This window comes from Mercenaria mercenaria, chromosome 9 (genome assembly GCF_021730395.1).
Source record: "Mercenaria mercenaria strain notata chromosome 9, MADL_Memer_1, whole genome shotgun sequence".
Lineage (NCBI taxonomy): Eukaryota > Metazoa > Mollusca > Bivalvia > Venerida > Veneridae > Mercenaria > Mercenaria mercenaria.
Window position 1 is genome coordinate 4,546,199 of NC_069369.1, and position 21,447 is coordinate 4,567,645.

A 21,447-nucleotide genomic window follows, 5' to 3' on the forward strand; every position below is an offset into this window, starting at 1 on the left:
TGATCACAAACTAAAACTATCATGCCAGTAAAAAATAGTTAACATATTTTGAAAATATACCAATGGCGCAGTAGTTTACTATGAATAACTATCGGCTGCATGCCTTGACTTTACGGGGGGTTTTGAATGCATAACTGTACATATTACAAAGCGCAGTATCATATTGATGATAGGGGTTAGCCGAATTAAATCCTATATGTATTGGGTTTCTAACTATCAAAGCACTGTTAGCGCCTGTGCCATTTTTGGAAAAATGCAGCCCCTATTGCATACACAAGGTCATTCTTTGATTTGACCAGGTGACCTAGTTTTAGATCCAACATGACCCATATTTGAACTTGACCTAGATTTCATCAAATCAAACATTTTGATTAAATTTCATGAATATCCTGCCTAAAATGTAGACCCTATTGCATACACAAGGCTTCTCTTTGATTTGACTGGGTGACCTAGTTTTTCACCCCAGATGACCCATATTCAAACTTGACCTAGATTTTATCAAGACAAATATTGTGATCAAATTTCATGAAGATCCCGTGTAAAATTGCAGTCCCTATTGCATACACAAGGTTTTTTTTTGATTGACCTATCAACCTAGTTTTTGACCCCCGATTATCCATATTCAAACTTGGGCCTAGATTAATCAAGGCAAACCATTCTGACCAAACTTCATGAATATCCAGTGTAAAAAGCAGCCCTATTGTGTACACAAGGTTTTTCTTTGATTTGACCGGGTGACCTAGTTTTAAACCAAGATGACCCCTACTTAAACTTTACCTAGAATTTATCCAAACAAAAAACAGTGATCAAATTTCATGAAGATCCGGGTAAATGCAGTTCTGTTGCATAAAAAAAAGGGTTTTTCTTTGATTTGATCTAGTGACCTAGTTTTTGTCCCAGATGACCATATTTAAACTTTTGTAGATTTTACCAGACAAATATTCTGCTAAATTTGATGAATATCCAGTGTAAAATGCAGCCCCTATTGCGTACACAAGGTTTTTCTTTTATTTGACCGGGTGACATAATTTTTGACCCAATATGACCCATATTCAGTCTTGACCTAGATTTCATCCAGACAATTATTCTGATCAAATTTCATAAGATCCCGTGTAAAATGCAGTCCCTATTGCATACACAATGTTTTTCCTAGTGGCCTAGTTTTTGAAAACAAATGACCCATTTTCAAACTTGATCTAGATTTTATCAAGGCATTATTCTGACCAAATTTCATGAAGATCAAATTTAAAAATACAGCCTCTATCGCATTACACAGCTAAATGTTGACAGGGCAACAAACAGACGATGGACGACAGACAGACGCCGGACATCGAGCGATCACAATAACTCACCTTAGCTAAAAAGACCCTACTACTCAGAGGGGTTAAAGGTCAAGTATGGAAGGGGTACTGACATTCTTTATTTTGATGGAATTAAATTATATCAGAAACAAGGAGCTGCATTCAATAAACGCTTGATGCCCCCAGTGGCATCCTGGTTGATAGATTTTACACCCAAGTCCAAAACGAGGTCAAGGTCAAACTGAGGTCAGGTGATGTTTGTAGATGAGGGAATGGTCACAGTTAACATCTGTATTAGTATCAATTCATTCTTGTAAGAGGTATTAATGCTAGACGAAAAAAGTCCCTTTTGGTTAACCAAGTGATGGCCCCTATAAAGAAACCCAAGTCCAAAAAAGAGGTCAAGGTCAAACGAGGTCAGGTGATGTCTGAAGATGAGGAATTGTCACAGGTTACATCTGCTTTGGGATCAAGTCATTCAGTAAGGGGTATTGATGCTAGACGAAACGGTCCCATTTGGTTAACCTCGTACGGACGGACAGACGAATGGACGGACAGGACAATCACTATATGCCTCCCGCATCAGTAGATGCTGGGGCATAAACAAGAGCTGTCACAGGAGACAGCGTGCTCGACTATTTCGATGCTGGATAGTGAAACTGGGCACATCTGTGGTAACTAGAGCTGTCACTGGAGTGTTTAATGACTACAATTGTGGATGAAGATATTGCACAATAGCCTGAGTCTATGTCAAAAATATCAACTTAAAATAATAAGAGAGGTAAAGATAAAATGTATCAAAACACTATATAAGTATATCCTAAGCAAAAAGAGGCATAATTCATTAAATATTGGTGCCAGAGTTATGCAGCTTGTGTCATATAGTGTGGGTGATGATGTAGAACAAATATTTTAAGTTTGAATCAAATCCATTCAGTAACAAGAGCTCGTCGAACACGAAATGCCACCCTTGATGCATTCAGTAATTGCACAAGGAACAAAAATTATATGCTCACTGTAAACAAAAGTTCTACCGTTCTGGTTCAATCTGACCTTGACCTTTAATCTATTAACCTAACAAGATATCTCAGAGTGATCTTGGCGCCCACCACTGAGCCATTTTCGAATGTTCCAAATTTCAAGACTAGGTCAAGGTCAAAATCAAGGTCAAATTTCATATTGGTACAAAACACTGTGCATGTGGTCCAAATTTGAAAGCTGTGGCTTGAGAAATGTGAAAGTACGTCACTAGATCAATTTCAAGGTCAAAGTTCATTTCGGTAGACAGAACTATGCATGTGCTTCAAATTTGGAGGCTGTAGCTTGAGAAATGCGAAAGTAGGTAAATGGTAAAATTCAATGTCAAATTTGTGGTTCAAATTTGAAGGCTGTAGCTTGAGAAATGTGAAGAAAAGGTCACTAGGTCAAAATCTAGGTCATATTTTATTTCGGAACACAAAACTAAGCATGTGGTCCAAATTTGAAGTCTGTAGCTTCAAAAATGTGAAAGTAGGTCACTAGGTCAAGATCAACGTCAACTCATGTCAAGCTTCATCTTGCCACTCAAAACTATACATGTGGGCCAAATCTGAATGATGCAGGTTATGGACCTTAAGATTTTAAGTTTTTTGCCTATACAAGTCTTCATGAACCATGTGACCCCCGGGACGGGGCCATAATTGACCCTAGAGGGATAATTTGAACCAACTTGGTAGAGAACCACTAGATGATGCTACATTACAAATATCAAAAGCCTAGTCTCTGTGGTTTGGTCAAGAAGATTTTCAAAGTTTTTCCCTATATAAGTCTATATAAACCATGTGACCCCTAGGGCGGGGCCATATTTGACCCTAGGGGAATAATTTGAACAACCTTAGTAGAGGACCACTAGATGATGTCATATACAAAATATCAAAGCCCTAGGCCCTGTGGTTTTGGACAAGAGGCTTTTCAAAGTTTTATTCTATATAATTTTATATAAACCATGTGACCCCCGGGGTGGGGCCATATTTGACCCCAGGGAAATAATCTGAAAACTCTTGGTAGAGGACCACTAGATTTTGCTACATACCTATTACCAAAGCCCTAGGCCCTGTGGTTTTGGACAAAAAGATCAGAAACCGTTTAACTGTTCCTGGCCAATGTGACCTTGACCATTTACCTAATGACCTCAAAATCAATAGGGGTCATCTGCTGCTCATGACCAACCTCAATACCAATTTTCCTGACACTAGGCCCAAGCATTCTTGAGTTATTGCCCGGAAACCATTTTCCTGTTCCTGGTCACTGTGTCCTTGACCTTTGACATACTGACCTCAAAATCAATAGGGGTCATCTGCTGGTCATGACCAACCTCCCTATAAACTTTCATGACCCTAGGTCCAAGCGTTCTTGAGTTATCATCCGGAAACCGTTTAACTGTTCAGGGTCACTGTGACCTTGACCTTTAACATACGGACCTCAAAATCAATAGGGGTCATCTGCTGGACATGACCAACCTCCCTATCAACTTTCATGATCCTAAGCCCAACTGTTATTGAGTTATCATCCGGAAACCGTTTAACTATTCAGGGTCACTGTGACCTTGACCTTTAACATACTGACCTCAAAATTATTAGGGGTCATCTGCTGGTGATGACCAACCTCCCTATCAACTTTCATGATCCTAGGCCCAAGCGTTTTTGAGTTATCATCCGGAAATGGATTGGTCTACATTCCGACCGACCGACCGACCGACATCTGCAAAACAATATACCCCTCCTTCTTCGAAGGGGGGCATAATAACAGAGACAGAGTGAAAGTGCATCAAAACTTTAACCTAAAATTCTAAGTAAAAAGGGGGAATAATTAATGAAAGATTGGTGCCAGAGTTATGCACCTTGTGTCATATGATAAGGGTAATGATGTTGAACAAGATAGAGTGAAAGTGCATAAAACTTTAACCTGAAATTCTAAGTAAATAGGGGAATAATTCATGAAAAATTGTGTCAGAGTTATGCATCTTGTGTCATATGATGTGGGTGATGATGCTGAACAACTATTTTAAGTTTGAATCAAATCCATTCAGTAATAACAGAGGTAGAGTGAAAGTGCACCAAAACTTTAACCTGAAATTCTAAGTAAAAAGGGGGAATAATTCATGAAACAAGAGCTGTCGGATGACAGCGCGCTCGACTATTCAAAGAATTGATTGAAGAATGGGGTCAAAATATTTCCATAGATTTTCAGACAAAAGAAAAAAATGGATTAAACAAAAATTTTTCCTGTATTTGTGGATTTCAATTAGTCTTGCACTAAGTGGCAATGTGTGACCATGATGGCAAATATGTTATTAAGTTATATGTTAGGCAAACACAGACTTGTATGAAAAGTTTAACTAATTTCCAAGTCCAAAAAGGGTCATAATTCAGTCAAAATAGTTGACAGAGTTATGTACACTTGCCTACAGATGGAAATCATGTTGATATACTAGTGTTAACAGTTTCAAAGCCACAGTTCAAATATTTTGACAAAAATGTCAAAGTCCAAAAAGGGCCATAATTCAGCCAAAATAGTTGTCAAGAGTTATGTACTCTTGCCTGCAGATGGAAATCATAATGATAAACAAGTGTTTAAAGTTTAAAAGCCATATGTCAAATAATCTTGACAAAACATGGACATATACGAAAACAGAACCAATTTCCAAGTTCAAAAAAGGGCCATAATTCAGCCAAAAAAGATGACAGAGTTATGTACTCTTGCCTATTGATAGAGACTATAATACTGAACAAGATATAAAAGTTTCAAAGCCATAGGTCAAACACTTTACACAAAATATAAACTGGTACGAAAAACTTAACCAAGACTTCTAAGTCAGAAGGGGCCATAATTCAGCCAAAATGCTTGATGGAGTTATGTACTTTTGCCTAAACTGGATATGGTGATGGTAAACAAGTGTTGAAAGTTTCAAAGCTTTATCTCAAAAGACTTTGTCAAAATGTAGACTGGTACGAAAAACTTAACCAAGATTTCTAAGTAAAAAAGGGGCAATAATTCAACCAAAATGCTTGATGGAGTTATGTACTCTTGCCTACAACTGGACATGGTGATGGTAAACAAGTGTTGAAAGTTTCAAAGCTTTATCTCAAAAGACTTTGCCAAAATATGAACTGGTACGAAAAACTTAACCAAGATTTCTAAGTAAAAAAGGGGCCATAATTCAGTCAAAATGCTTGACAGAGTTATATACTCTTGCCTATAACTGGACATGGTGATGGTAAACAAGTGTTGAAAGTTTCAAAGCTTTATCTCAAAAGACTTTGTCAAAATGTGAACTGGTACGAAAAACTTAACCAAGATTTCTAAGTAAAAAAGGGGCAATAATTTAACCAAAATGCCGACGCCGTGGTGAGTAGGATAGCTCTACTTATTCTTCGAATAGTCGAGCTAAAAATGGTGCCAGAGTTATGCACCTTGTGTCATATGATGTAGGTGATGATGTTGAACAACTATTTTAAGTCTGAATCAAATCCATTCAGTAATAACAGAGATAGAGTGAAAGTGCATCAAAACTTTAACATGAAAATCTAAGTAAAAGGGGGGGGGATAATTCATGAAATATTGGTGCCAGAGTTATGGCCCTTATGTCAGATGATGTGGATGATGATGAGGAATAAGTATTTCAAGTTTGAATCAAATCCATCAAGTAATTACAGAGATAAGTTGAAAAAAGAGAAAGTGTAAAAAAACTTTAACCAAGGTGGGGACGCGGAAAGACGCGGACGCCAGGACGAGTAGGATAGCTCTCCTTATACTTCATATAGTCGAGCTAAAAACGTCCAAGAAACTACATGCACATAAAGTATAAAGTCTTTGCTAAACTCAAATTATATTTCTATTTATTTTTTATTTATTTTTATTTTATTTTATTTACTCATTTTATTTATTATTATAGCAGATGATGATGATAAAGTTACATTTTAAGTTTCAAGTCATTATCTTATATTGTACTAAAGTTATATCCAGAAAGCGAAAATTTCCAAAGAACTTTAAGTATGAAAGGGGTATAATTCTGTCAAAAATACAATTAGAGTTATGCGGATTGTAACCACACATGCAGATGATGATTGTAAAGAAACATTTTTAATTTCAAGTCATTATCTTTTAAAGTACCAAAGATATCTCTATAAACGAAGCTTTCGAAAAAATTTAACATGAAAATAATTCCAAGTATAACAACTTGGTGACCTTGACATTGGGTATAATGGTCCCAGCCCCTGCACATACTATTTGTATGCTGGACAATGTTAATGTGAAATTACAGTAAGATATAAGCAATAGTAACAAAGATATGACAGACAAGAGGGCCAAGATGGCCCTAGGTCGCTCACCTGATAAACACACCATAACAGTGTAAACATGTTTGACATAGTGATTTCGTGGAAACAAATATTCTGACCAATTTTCATTAAGATTGTATCAAAAATGTGGTCTCTTAAGTGTAAACAAGCATTTTCTTCAATTTGACCTAGTGACCTAGTTTTTGAGCTAAGATGACCTACATTCGAATTTGACCTAGATTTGATCAAGGCAATCATTCTGACTAAATTTCATCAACCTTGATTAAAAAATACAGCCTCTATCGCATAAAAAACGTTTTTCTTTGATATATCCTAGCGACCTAGTTTTTGACCCCAGATGACCCATACTCAAACTTGACCTTTATTTCATCAAGGCTAGCATTCTGACCAAATTTCATGAAGATCAATTGAAAAATACAGTCTCTATTGCATATACAAAGGTTTTTCTTTGATTTGACCTAGTGACCTAGTTTTTAACCACAGATGACCCATATTCTAACTTGACCTAGATTTCGTCAAGGCAATCATTCTGACTAAATTTTATGTGAACCCAGTGTAAAATGCATCCCCTATTGCATACACAATGTTTTTCTTTTATTTGACCAGGTGACCTAGTTTTTTATCCCATATGACCCATATTCAAACTCCATCTAGATTTCATATAGACAAACATTCTGATTAAATTTCATGAAGATCCGGTGTAAAATGACCCATATTCAAACTTGACCTAGATTTTATCAAGGCAATCATTCTGACCAAAATTCATGAAGATCAATTGAAAAATACAGCCTCTATCGCATACACAAGGTTTTTCTTTGATTTGACCTAGTGACCTAGTTTTTGACCCCAGATGACCCATTTTCAAAACTGGCCTAGATTTCATCAAGGTTATCATTCTGACAAAATTTCATGAAGATCAGTTGAAAAATACAGCCTCTATCGCACACACAAGGTTTTTCTTTGATTTGACCTAGTGACCTACTTTTTAACCCCAGATAACCTATTTTCGAACTCGGCCTAGATTTCATCAAGGTAATCATTCTGACCAAAATTCATGAAGATAAAATAAAAAATACAGCTTCTATCGCATACACAAGGTTTTTCCTTGATTTGACCTAGTGACCTAGTTTTTGACCCCGGGTGACCCATTTTCGAACTTGACCTAGATTTCATCAAGGTTATCATTCTGACAAAATTTCATGAAGATCAATTGAAAAATACAGCCTCTATCGCATACACAAGGTTTTTCCTTGATTTGACCTAGTGACCTAGTTTTTGACCCCATATGACCCATTTTCAAATTCGGCCTAGACTTCATCAAGGTAATCATTCTGACCAAAATTCATGAAGATAAATTGAAAAATACAGCCTCTATGGCATACACAAGGTTTTTCCTTGATTTGACCTAGTGACCTAGTTTTTGACCCCGGGTGACCCATTTTCGAACTTGGCCTAGATTTCATCAAGGTAATCATTCTGACAAAATTTCATGAAGATCAATTGAAAAATACAGCCTCTATCGCATACACAAGGTTTTTCCTTGATTTGTTGGGTTTTAACGTCGCACTGACACATGATAGGTCATATGGCGACTTTCCAGCTTTAATGGTGGAAGAAGACCCCAGGTGCCCCTCCGTGCATTATTTCATCACGAGCGGGCACCTGGGTAGAACCACCGACCTTCCGTAAGCCAGCTGGATGGCTTCCTCACATGAAGAATTCAATGCCCCGAGTGAGGCTCGAACCCACATCGATGAGGGGCAAGTGATTTGAAGTCAGCGACCTTAACCACTCGGCCACTTTCCTTGATTTGACCTAGTGACCTAGTTTTTGACCCCAGATGACCCATTTTCGAACTCGGCCTAGATTTCATCAAGGTAATCATTCTGACCAAAATTCATGAAGATCAGTTGAAAAATACAGCCTCTATCGCATACACAAGCTAAATGTTGACAGACAGACGACACAGACGACAGACGCCGGACATCGAGTGATCAGAAAAACTCACCTGAGCATTGCTCAGGTGAGCTAAAAAACAAAGGTTGCAGAAAAACTTTAACCTTAAAAATAACCTACGTATAACATCTTGGTGACCTTGACCTTAGGTATAATGGGCCCAGCCCCTGCAAATACTTTGTTTGTATGCTGGACAATGTTTATGTGAAGTTACAGTAAGATATAAGCAATAGTAACAAAGATATGACAGAAAAACAAAAGTTGCCGAAAAAAATTTAACCTTAAAAATAACCTAAGTATAACACCTTGGTGACCATGACTTTGAGTATAATGGGTCCAGCCCCTGCACATACTTTGTTTGCATGCTGAACAATGTTAATGTGAAGTTACAGTAAGATATACGCAATAGTAACAAAGAACAAGAGGGCCATGATGGCCCTGTATCGCTCACCTGAGTACCATTGCTCAAAATGATATGTTCAAGTTTTGACATAGAACACATAGGCATACACATAAAATATCATCAGGATAAACATTTTCTTGTAACAGTCCCTTTTGACCTAGTCAGGGCCAATTTCCATACCAAGTTTGAGGGTCCTAGGCTCAAATGCTACATTTTTGTACTAACATGACTATTCCTTACCCTGGAAGATTTAAATAACATTTAAAACCAATCTCATTAGATGCTGCTGATATATATTCGTTTACATAAAATAAAGGGAGGTAATTTGTCATAAATTCAGTCAAAAGTTATCTACCCTGATTGTCCGAGTCCATCTGATGGCACAAAAGACATTTCAAATCAGTATCTTCATTGGTTACTGAGATACACCCATTTTAATTTGAAACAAAGGGAGGTAATTTGACATAAAATCAGTCCATAGTTATCTACCCTGATTGCCTCAGTCCAACTAATGACAATAATGAAATTTCAATGAGTTCTTTAAATATTTACCACGATAAATCCATTTTTATTAAAATCAGGGGAGGTAATAATGCATTGGTATATGCATGTAGAAGATACAGAGTACAAGCCTATACAACAATATATTAGTAAAGTATTCATATTGATAAATGTTCAATCAAGAGTTATCTAATATGACTATTTCTTACCATGGAAGACATAAATAACGTCTCAAACCAATCTCATTAGAAGCTGCTAAGGTGTATTCATTTAGATAAAAAAAATAAAGGGAGGTAATTTGTCATAAATTCAGTCAATATGTATCTTCACTGATTGTCCAAGTCCATCTGTTGACATAAATCAAATTTCAGATCAGTATCTTCATTAGTTACGGAGATATACCCATTTTAATTTGAAACAAAGGGAGGTAATTTGACATAAAATCAGTTCATAATTATCTACCCTGATTGTCTCAGTCCAACTAATGACAATAATGAAATTTCAAATAAGTCCTATAAGGACTTACTGATATAAATCCATTTTGATTACAATCAGGGGTGGCAATCATATACAAGAGGGCCATGATGGCCCTATATCACTCACCTGTTATCATTGCACTTGAGGACAAGAAGGTCCTCAGAAAAAATATCAAAGTCCAAAGGACAGGAACAACAAAGGGAAGAAATTTAACCAAAAAGAAAACAAAAATTCTTACAAGGTATAGATATGTCAAAATACACATAAAAATTGGAGGTACCATCCATGTTGTACCACAGAAAAGTGGTCTCAGTTTTTCCCTACGGCCAATAATAAAAAAGTTACTAAAAATAAGCTATTTATAGTAACGCAAAAGGGAAGTAATTAAAAAAAAAAAATATTGTAAGTGAACAAAAGAAGGATCTGCCAAATAAATCTGTTGACATAAATGAAATTTCAGATCAGTATCTTCATTAGTTATGGAGATATACCCATTTTAATTTGAAATAAAGGGAGGTAATTTGACATAAAATCAGTCCATAGTTATCTACCCCGATTGTCTCAGTCCAACTAATAACAATAATGAAATTTCAAATAAGTCCTATAAGTACTTACTGATATAAATCCATTTTGATTACAATCAGGGGAGGTAATCAGATATAAAATAACTCTGGAACCTACGATTGGATTTGATTTGTCATGGAATCCAAGATTTATTGTTGTTGAAGATATTTTGGAAGTTTGTATCAAATAAAACCATAAATGAAGTCTCTATATGGCTGTAAAAGCCAAAATAGCCAATTTTGGACCTTTAAGGGGCCATAACTCTGGAACCCATGATGGAATCTGGCCAGTTGAAGAAAAGAAGCAAGATCTCGTGGTGATACAAGTTTGGTTAAAATCAAATCATAAATGAAGCTGCTATTGTGCAGACAAGGACAAAATAGCTAATTTTGACCCTTTCAGGGGCCAAAACTCTGGAACCCATTATGGGATCTGGCTGGATCAAGAAAGGAACTGAGATCTTAAGGTGACACAAGTTTTGTGCAAGTTTGATTAAATTCAAATCATAAATGAAGCTGCTTTTGTGCAGACAAGGTCAAAATAGCTAATTTTGGCCCTTTCAGGGGCCATCACTCTGGAACCCATACTGGAATCTCGCCAGTTCAAGAAAGGAACCAAGATCTTATGGTGATACAAGTTGTGTGCAAGTTTGGTTAAAATAAAATCATAAATGAAGCTGCTTTTGTGCAGACAAGGTCAAAATAGCTAATTCTGGCCCTTTCAGGGGCCATAACTCTGGAACCCATAATGGAATCTGGCCAGTTCAACAAAGGAACCAAGATCTCGTGGTGATACAAGTTGTGTGCCAGTTTGGTAAAAATCAAATCATAAATAAAGCTGCTATTGTGCAGACAAGGTCAAAATAGCTAATTTTGGCCCTTTCAGGGGCCATAACTCTGGAACCCATAATGGGATCTGGCCAGTTCAAGAAAGGAACCGTGATCTTATGGTGATACAAGTTGTGTGCAAGTTTGGTTAAAATAAAATCATAAATGAAACCACTATCTTGCAGACAAGGAATTGTTGACGCACGGACGGACGGACGACGGACGAAGGGTGATCACAAAAGCTCACCTTGTCACTATGTGACAGGTGAGCTAATAAAACTAGAAGATGCTTTTGTAAAACTAGTGGTTCTCAAGTCACTGTTCTGGCTCCTGTGACCTTGACCTTTGATCAAGTGACCCCAAAATAAATAGGGGTCATCTATTCTGCATGTCCAATCATCCTATTAAGTTTCAACATTCTAGGTCAAGTGGTTCTCAAGTTATTTTCCAAAAATGATTTTACATGACCAGGCCCCTGTGACCTTGACCTTTTATAGACAGACCCAAAAATCAATAGGGGTCATCTACTCTGCATGTTCAAACATCCTATGAAGTTTCAACATTCTGGGTCAAGTGGTTCTCAAGTTATTCATCGGAAATTGTTTTCCATGTTCAGGACCATGTGACCTTGACCATTAATAGACTGACCCCAAAATTAATTGGGGTCATTTACTCTGCATGTCCAATTATCCTATGAAGTTTTAACGTTCTGGGTCAAGAGGTTCTCAAGTTATTGATCGGAAATGGTTTTCCATGTTCAGGCCCCTGTGACCTTGACCTTTAACAGAGTGACCCCAAAATAGATAGGGGTCATCTACTCTGCATGTCCAATCACCCTATTAAGTTTCAACATTCTGGGTCAAGTGGTTCTCAAGTTACTGACTGGAAATGGTTTTCAATGTTCAGGCCCCTGTGACCTTGACCTTTAACAGACTGATCCCAAAATAAATAGGGGTCATCTACTTTGCATGTACAATCATCCTATGAAGTTTCATCATTCTGGGTCAAGTGGTGGTCAAGTTATTGATCGGAAATGGTTTTCAATGTTCAGGCCCCTGTGACATTGACCTTTAACGGAGTGACCCTAAAAACAATGGGGGTCATCTACTCTACATGACCAATCATCCTATGAAGTTTCTGGGTCAAGTGGTTCTCTAGTTATTGATCGGAAATGTTTTTCAATGTTCAGGCCCGTGACCTTGACCTTTGATGGAGTGACCCCAAAAACAATAGGGGTCGTCTACTCCAGCAGCCCTACAACCCTAGTTTGAAGGTTCTAGATCAAATGGTTCTCCAGTTATTGATCGGAAATGAAGTGCGACATATGGACAGACAGGGCAAAACCAATATGTCTCCCCCAAAAGGGGGGGGGGGGGGGGGAGACATAATAACTCTGGAACCTATGATTGGATCTGACAGATTCATCATTGAATCCAAGATTTATTGTTGTTGAAGATATTTTATAAGTTTGTATCAAATCAAACCATAAACAAGAGCTTGTCGAACACGAAATGCCCCCCTTGATGCATTCAGTAACTGCACAAGGAACAGAAATTATTTGCTCTCTGTAAACAAAAGTTCTACTGTTCTAGTTCAATGTGACATTGACCTTTGACCTATTGACCTCAAAATCAACAGGGGTCATCTCCTGGTCATGATCAACCTCCCTATCAAGTTTAGTGATCCTAGGCCCAAGCGTTCTCAAGGTATCGTCTGGTAAGGGTTTAACTGTTCTGGGTCAATGTGACCTTGGCCTTTAGTCTACAGATCTCAAAATCTATAGGAGTCATCTATAGGTCATGACCAACCTTCCTATCAAGTTTCATGATCCTAGGCCCAAGCATTCTCAAGATATTGTCTGGAAAAGGTTAAAATGTTCCGGGTCACTGTAACCTTGACCTTTGACTTACTGACCTTAAAATCAATAGGGGTCATCTGCTGGTCATGATGAACCTCATTATCATCTTTCATGACCCTTGGCCCAAGCGTTCTCAAGTTATTGTCCAGAAACCGTTTTAACTGTTCCTGGCCAATCTGACCTTAAACTTTGACCAAATGGTCTCAAAATCAATAGGGGTCATCTGCTGGTCATGATCAACCTTCCTATTAATTTTCCTGATCCTAGGCCCAAGCGTTCTTGAGTTATCACCCGGAAATCGTTTTATTTTTCCTGGTCACTGTGACCTTGAACTTTGACCTACTGATTTAAAAATCAATAGGGGTCATCTGCTGGTCATGACAAACCTCCCTATCAACTTCCATGATCCTAGGCCCAAGCAATCTTGAGTTACCATCCTGAAACCGTTAAACTGATCCGGGTCACTGTGACCTTGAACTTTGACATACTGATCTCAAAATTAATAGGGGTCATCTGCTGGTCATGACAAACCTCCCTATCAACTTTCACGATATCTTGAGTTATCATCCGGAAACCGTTAAACTGTTCCGGGTCACTGTGACCTTGAACTTTGACATACTGACCTCAAAATCAACAGGGGTCATCTGCTGGTCATGATCAATTTTCCTATCAATATTCCTGATCCTAGGCCCAAGCATTCTTGAGTTATCACTTGGATACCATTTTACTGTTCCTGGTCACTGTGACCTTGAACTTTGACCTACTGACCTCAAAATCAATAGGGGTCATCTGCTGGTCATGACCAACCTTCCTATCAACTTTCATGATCCTAGGCCCAAGTGTTCTTGAGTTATCATCCGGAAACCGTTTAACTGTTCAGGGTCACTGTGACCTTGATCTTTGACATACAGGTCTCAAAATCAATAGGGGTCATCTGCAGGTGATGAACAACCTTCCTATCAACTTTCATGATCCTAGACCCAAGCGTTCTTGAGTTATCATCCAGAAACGGATTGGTCTACATACAGACCGACCGACAGACAGACCGACCGACATCTGCAAAACAATATACCCCTCCTTCTTCGAAGGGGGGCATAACTTGTGGTGATACAAGTTGTGTGCAAGTTTGGTTAACCCTTTTCCAATCAGTACTCCACTGGAAACCTATACCTACTGTGAACATAGATCTGTCTGATCTGATAAGCCTGTCTGAACAGAGATATTTGCCTATGATAATATTTTGCCAGTTATTCACATAAAAATGAGGGGGTGTTTCACTTTAAACTATTCAAAGTAACAAAGGCCATGCAAAAAACATAACAACACATGCACAGGATGGGAGATAATTAAATAAACTTACAGTAGATGACATTTACTAAGATCTTAGTGGGGAGTATGTCTATTTAATCCCCACTCAATTAACACTAATAATTTCCAGTCATTGACACTAAGTTGATATTTGCTGATTTCCTCAGATATAAATTCCTTTTTTACTGCTTTATTTTCCATTTTATCACATCTTACACTGACATTATTTATGCACAATTAAATTCTGATTATGTACAATCTTGCAATACATTCATAATTATATAATAAACACATAAAATATATACTATATACTGTAAATGAAATTGTATTATATATATCATAGTTGAAATATTTGTCTATATACATGACTAAACAATATCTCCCATTGATATTTACATTTGACACTTCATTGATTTGTTTACTGTTTTATTTTTTTTTGTACTTTCTATTAAATTTTAAAAAAATCAACAAAATTAATACAGATTTTATTCATATGCAAGTAGTTCAATTTGACACCTGACCAAATGTTTCTTTGAAAAGCTACGAGATTGCCTGAACGAAAACTATAATAAATAAATAGATAAATAAATAAAATTTAATAAATGAATAAATAGTCTGCTGACATTCGTGATTTGAGTCCCCATTTTGTCGGCTTGTTAGGTATTTACTGTTTCAGCAAAAACCGGCCTTTGAAACCAATCATTGCTTCATCAACTGACAGATTACGACTTGGATGGGTAATATCACTCTTGAAATTTCTGTTATAAAGGGGTATAAGTGGCCAGACTTTGAATAACCTGTCGCGATATTGTCGGTCGGATCAGGATGATCACCGTTATTTGAGATGATTTTTCAACTTACACCAACGTTGAATAGGCATGTTTTGGTAAAACCCTCTACTCGAAGTCGGTCATCAGAGCTCCAGAAATATTCCACATAATGTTATGTTTTCTGACAATTATCATAACCAACGAAGAAAATCAGCATTTCATTTGCTGTTTCTCCCCGAGCCTCCCAAACATCATCATCCCTTCAGTCAAACTGTTGTTGTTTATGTTGAATTTCTTGCCTTGTACCAGTGCCATAAAAAATTTGGTTTCTTCAGCAATCATTTATTCATCAAAAAAAAAAGAATCGAACTTTGTGTCAAAAAAATTATAAAATCTATTTGATATTTCAGTTAAATTTTGTTCGCCATCACCAATAAAGTCCCTAACATACCTCGATGAAATATTCGAGTCAAATTTCAGTAATTCATCAACGGTCGTAGGTCTAACAGAGGGGTGTCACATTCCGAGTTATTTTCTATTTGTCACGAGTATAATTCTACTATTTCAGACGTATCGGAGTCGCTTGATAATTTCTCCGACCAAATATCACTAATATTCACATCTGAATCTGGATCCCGACGTAGAATTTCGTAAATATCGTCGTGACAAAATTGTCCGAATTCTCTATCGCTATCCGCCATTTTGGTACATGTACAATTTTATTTTCTGAAAATGAGTTGGGGATTTCCAAAATTTGCTGTATAAATAGTAACGTTTTGAAAGCGAGACTCGGGCATGATCGTAAAATGAACATTTCTTAACCGATTTAAACTTTTAAACCAATAAGTTTTCGTCGTTTTTAATCGGAAAAAGACGAATATTAAACAGTGCATTATCCGGGCGGTTTCAGGCGAATCGTTTGTAGACAGCACCGGCGGATTGAGGCGTTTCGTTGGATAAGCGATAAGGGCGGATTGGGGCGATATGATTGGAAAAGGGTTAAAATAAAATCATAAATGAAGCTGCTATTGTGCAGACAAGGTCAAAATAGCTAATTCTGGCCCTTTCAGGGGCCATAACTCTGGAACCCATAATGGGATCTGGCCAGTTCAAGAAAGGAACCAAGATCTTATGGTGATACAAGTTTTGTGCAAGTTTGATTAAATTCAGTTCATAAATGAAGCTGCTACTGTGCAGACAAGGTCAAAATAGCTCATTCTGACCCTTTCAGGGGTCATCACTCTGGAACCCATAATGGAATCTGGCCAGTTCAAGAAAGGAACCAAGATCCGGAACAGGACCAGTTTCCGGACACATGTAATATCCGCTTTATTTCTTTGTTGTTCATGTAATTGTTTCATCTAGATCATTTAGGTGTTTGTTCTTCATGTCTACAACAAACCACTATTTTATAAGGTTGTATAATGTTTGGGTTTTTGATGATAACTCACCTGCGTTTACAAAACAACTTTCTGTCTTAACGGGGCATGAAGATAGCATTGCGCATGCGCAGTAGTTCACACATGCCGAGGTATCAAGTGGGGAAGAAATAATCAAACTACATAATGATTGTCTGCTGATAACATGTTCTACTTTTAATTTCATGCTAAAAGTTACGTAAGATGCTGGGCTGTCGATATTTGCACTAATTTTATTCTATATTTATTGGAATTATCAAGAATTCGTATAAGACGAAATTCGAGTTTTTATAGTCAACCTCGGTTTGCTTTCGTAGCTGCTATTGAACGTCAGGTTATGTTTCATGTGCAATTTTGAAGAGATGAATGATAAAGAAATGTGTAGAAATAGTTTAATTACTTAATTTGATTTTGATATCAAATTAACAATAAAACCCCGTCAAAATATTTGTCCGGATACTGGTTTACCGGACGGGAAAAATAACTTATTTAGTGACCCCATTTGAGGCCCCATGGAACCCATATTTTAAGTCACAACGCGATGCTGATTACATCGGATGTGGAAGGAGCTGAAGTTTGTGCAGTGTGGGATTCATTTATGTCAAATATTTTTTTAGGGAATAATGGAGCCGAAATATGAAAATGTGTCCGGAAAATGGTTCCCAACCAGTATATGTTTCATTTTTTACCTAGTGCTTTATATTACATATTTGAGTCATTTATGTTCCTTTGCTAAAGCAAAGGTTTCTTACCGCTAAAAACAATAAGCAAATTCGATGAACTGGTATCCCGCGCCGAAAGTGGAATGGCAAAAAAATATATCCGGCAAAAAGTTAAGGATGTTATTAAGAAGCAAATAATTTCATTAGTCACAATCAATTTATCAGAAAACAAATGTTTAATTAAAGAGTACATAATAAACGTATGATACTTTGATCCTGACTAAAGAATTTATTTTGAATGGAATATGCTTACTGTAATAAGCTCAGCTTTTAAAATTAAATGCAGTTAATTGAAATGTGAGCTTGAAGTTTGACTGGAACGAAATATTGTCTTTGAGTGGTTTGGCACCAAGTGTTGCTGTTTAGATAGTTCATTTGAACTTAAATTTTAAAGGACAGATGTCCTTAAGACAACACAATCAAGTAAGATATCTTGAACATGGCTGGGGGCAAGGTTGGGGCAGTTACAACTTAACATGTTGAGGGTCTGAAAAAAAACAAGAGGGCCATGATGGCCCTATATCGCTCACCTGTTATCATTGCACTTGAGGACAAGAAGGTCCTCAGAAAAAATATCTAAATCCAAAGGACAGGAACAACAAAGAGAAGAAATTTAACCAAAAAGAAGAAAAAAATTCTTACAAGGTATAGATATGTCAAAAAACACCTAAAAATTGGAGGTACCATCCATGTTGTACCATAGAAAAGTGGTCTCGGTTTTTCCCTATGGCCAATAATAAAAAAGTTACTAAAAATAAGCTATTTATAGTAATGTAAAAGGGAAGTAATTAAAAAAAAAATATTCTAAGTGAACAAAAGAAGGATCTGCCAAATAAATATGTTGACATAAATGAAATTTCAGATCAGTATCTTCATTAGTTATGATATACCCATTTTAATTTGAAATAAAGGGAGGTAATTTGACATAAAATCAGTCCATAGTTATCTACCCTGATTGTCTCAGTCTAACTAATAACAAAAATGAAATTTCAAATAAGTCCTATAAGTACTTACTGATATAAATCCATTTTGATTACAATCAGGGGAGGTAATCAGATATAAAATAACTCTGGAACCTACGACTGGATCTGATTTGTCATGGAATCCAAGATTTATTTAAAGATAAATAGTTGAAGATATTTTGGAAGTTTGTATCAAATAAAACCATAAAAGAAGTCTCTATATGGCTGCAAAAGCCAAAATAGCCGATTTTGGACCTTTAAGGGGCCATAACTCTTGAACCCAAGAAGGAATCTGGCCAGTTTAAGAAAGGAAGCAAGATCTTGTGGTGATACAAGTTGTGTGCAAGTTTGGTTAAAATCAAATCATAAATGAAGCTGCTATTGTACAGACAAGGTCAAAATAGCTAATTTTGGCCCATTCAGGGGCCATAACTCTGGACCCCATTAAGGGATCTGGCCAGTTCAAGAAAGGAACCAAGATCTTATGGTGACACAAGTTTTGTGCAAGTTTGATTAAATTCAAATCATAAATGAAGCTGCAGGGGATGCATGATTGGTGGTGGGCATGACTGGGTGGAGGAGTGAGGTGGGGGAATGGTACAACTTGCATGTTGATAAATATTCACAACTTCATATGTTTATAATAAATGTTCATGGAAAAGAATGAAAGAAATCTAATGAAACTCTACATAAGGCCATAATTAAAAAATTTTGTTTGCAGTGCTCCGACCCAGATTTTTAGGAGTGGGTAGGTAGGTAGGGACCTTCTTTTTTTTTTTTTTTTTTTTTTTTTTTTTGTAAAGTCAGTGTACACAAATTTTCTCAGCAGACATTGAAACATATTCATGATTTCAGAGAGTAAGAACATACATGGCAGACAAATTCTACAAGGAATTTCACAGAGCACAAACTTGCATGTAGACATTTATTAACCAGATCTTTCATTTTATAATTAATCAAAATTGAAACTGAATGACAGTACTTTGGATATAGACCAAGAATGCAACGAACGATCTGGACACTCCGAACCCTCATTCCTTAAAACCTTTTACAGGACAGTTGTTCTGACTTCATGCAGATGCTGTTAGACCCTTAGTGTATGAAATAATGGCCTTTGTTTCATTTTGGTCTAAGTTTTGAGTACTCAAATGTCATCAGTCTGGATACAGAAAGAGACAGAAGGTTTATAATGACCTCACTGCAGGCCTAAGCTGTCCAACCTGGTTTTGGCGAGATGGGGGTGCGGAAGGTAGGCAAAGAAGAATGTTTGCTGCCATCCCCCTGGAAATGTTAAAAATATATTAATGAAATTATGGCCTCTGTTACATCTCTTGACTGGAATGAAATAGCGGCCTCAGTTACAGTTTTTGACAGGAATGAAATAGTGGCCTCTATTACTTCTTTTGACAGTAATGTTCAAGGGCGGTCTATGCTACCTCTATTAATGAAATAGTGGCCTTTTTTTACCTTTTTTGATGATAGAAATGAAATGGTGCCCTCTGTTTACATCTTTTGGTAGGAATGAAAATAATAGTGGCATCTGTTACATCTTTTGATAGGAATGAAATGATGGCCTGCGTTACATCTTTGTTAGGAATGAAATGATGGCAACTGTTACATTTTTGTCTAAATTTTGCGTGCACTGATATTATTTATCTGGACACAGGAAGTGTTGTTGCATATGAAATCCATATTCCAGTCCAAAATTTGGTGGTAGGTATAGAAGATCGAATTCCAGAATATTTTTTAAATACAAGTTTGAAATGGTGGGTTCTGATACATGTTCAACTTTGTTAAATAAAGGTAACTTCTCGGGCAACTTGGGGCAGGGAAGCAGCATATAGGCCTCCCAACCCCTCCACCCCAACCCTTTGAATACAGGTCTGTGTAGAAGAGGGTGATTGTGACCAGCTGTGGAGCTTCTCATGCTTAATTTTTAGTCTCCGTTTTAGTGAAAATTAAGGCTTTAGAATTGAAAGGCTTCACTTTTAAACACAAGCTGAAGTATGTCAAATTATGATTTAGTTCCTTTAAGTAAGGAACAAGAAACGAAGTTCACAGCACTTAAATTGCAAATCCATAAATCATCTCAGTCTTTTTAAATCAAAGTGTATTAGGTAATACACAAATTGTACTTGTAGAATTAGGTCAAATTACATCACAACATTTAGCTGTCAAACTGCTTCCTTTCATCTTGCATCAAAGGCCAAATGCCGATTCCCATCTTTCCTCTGAACTTAGCTGACAAGTGCCAGTGTATTTTTCAAGATGTTTATGCAATTTTGTTACCAAATGTGTCGGATAAAACTGAGATTTAAAAGTTAAATCATGTTTGCAAGGAAAGGAAAATTAGGATTTACAAAAAACTAGAATGTGTCTGTAGGACACAGGGTGTGCCCCCCACTGGTACATTTGTCACAAATAAGTGGCAATAATTCAAATGTTTGCAGTCTTAATGGGGTATAGCCTCAACAAACATTTTATGAAAAGGATTCATTATTCTAGGCGCTATATGTTTTGAGCTATGAGCATCACAAACAAAAAATCCACTATTTTGGCTATTTCAAGGGCCATAACTCTGTAATAAGAGCTAAGATTCTCAAGAAGAATGCCAAGTGTGCAAGGTCACATCACAATAAAGACTCCAGCAAGGTTTCCTGAATTTACATCAAATACTTTTTGAGCTAGGTATATAATTAGGTGAAAAAGTGCATTTTTTTACTATTACAGGGGCCATAACTTTAAAAATAAGGGGTGGAGCCAGCCAAAAAATTAGAGGTGTGCAAGTTTATATCATGATAAAGACTTATGCGAGTTTTCAACCATTTATATTAAATACTTTTTGAGCTAGGTGTGTCACAAGGTGAAAATGTACATTTTTGACTATTTCAGGGGCCATAACTCTAAAAATAGGGGGCGGACCCAAATGAAAAATAGGAGGTGCGCAAGTTCATATCATGATTAAGACTCATGCAAGGTTTCATGAATCTATATCAAATACTTTTTGAGCTAGGCATGTCAGAAGGTGAAAATGTGCATTT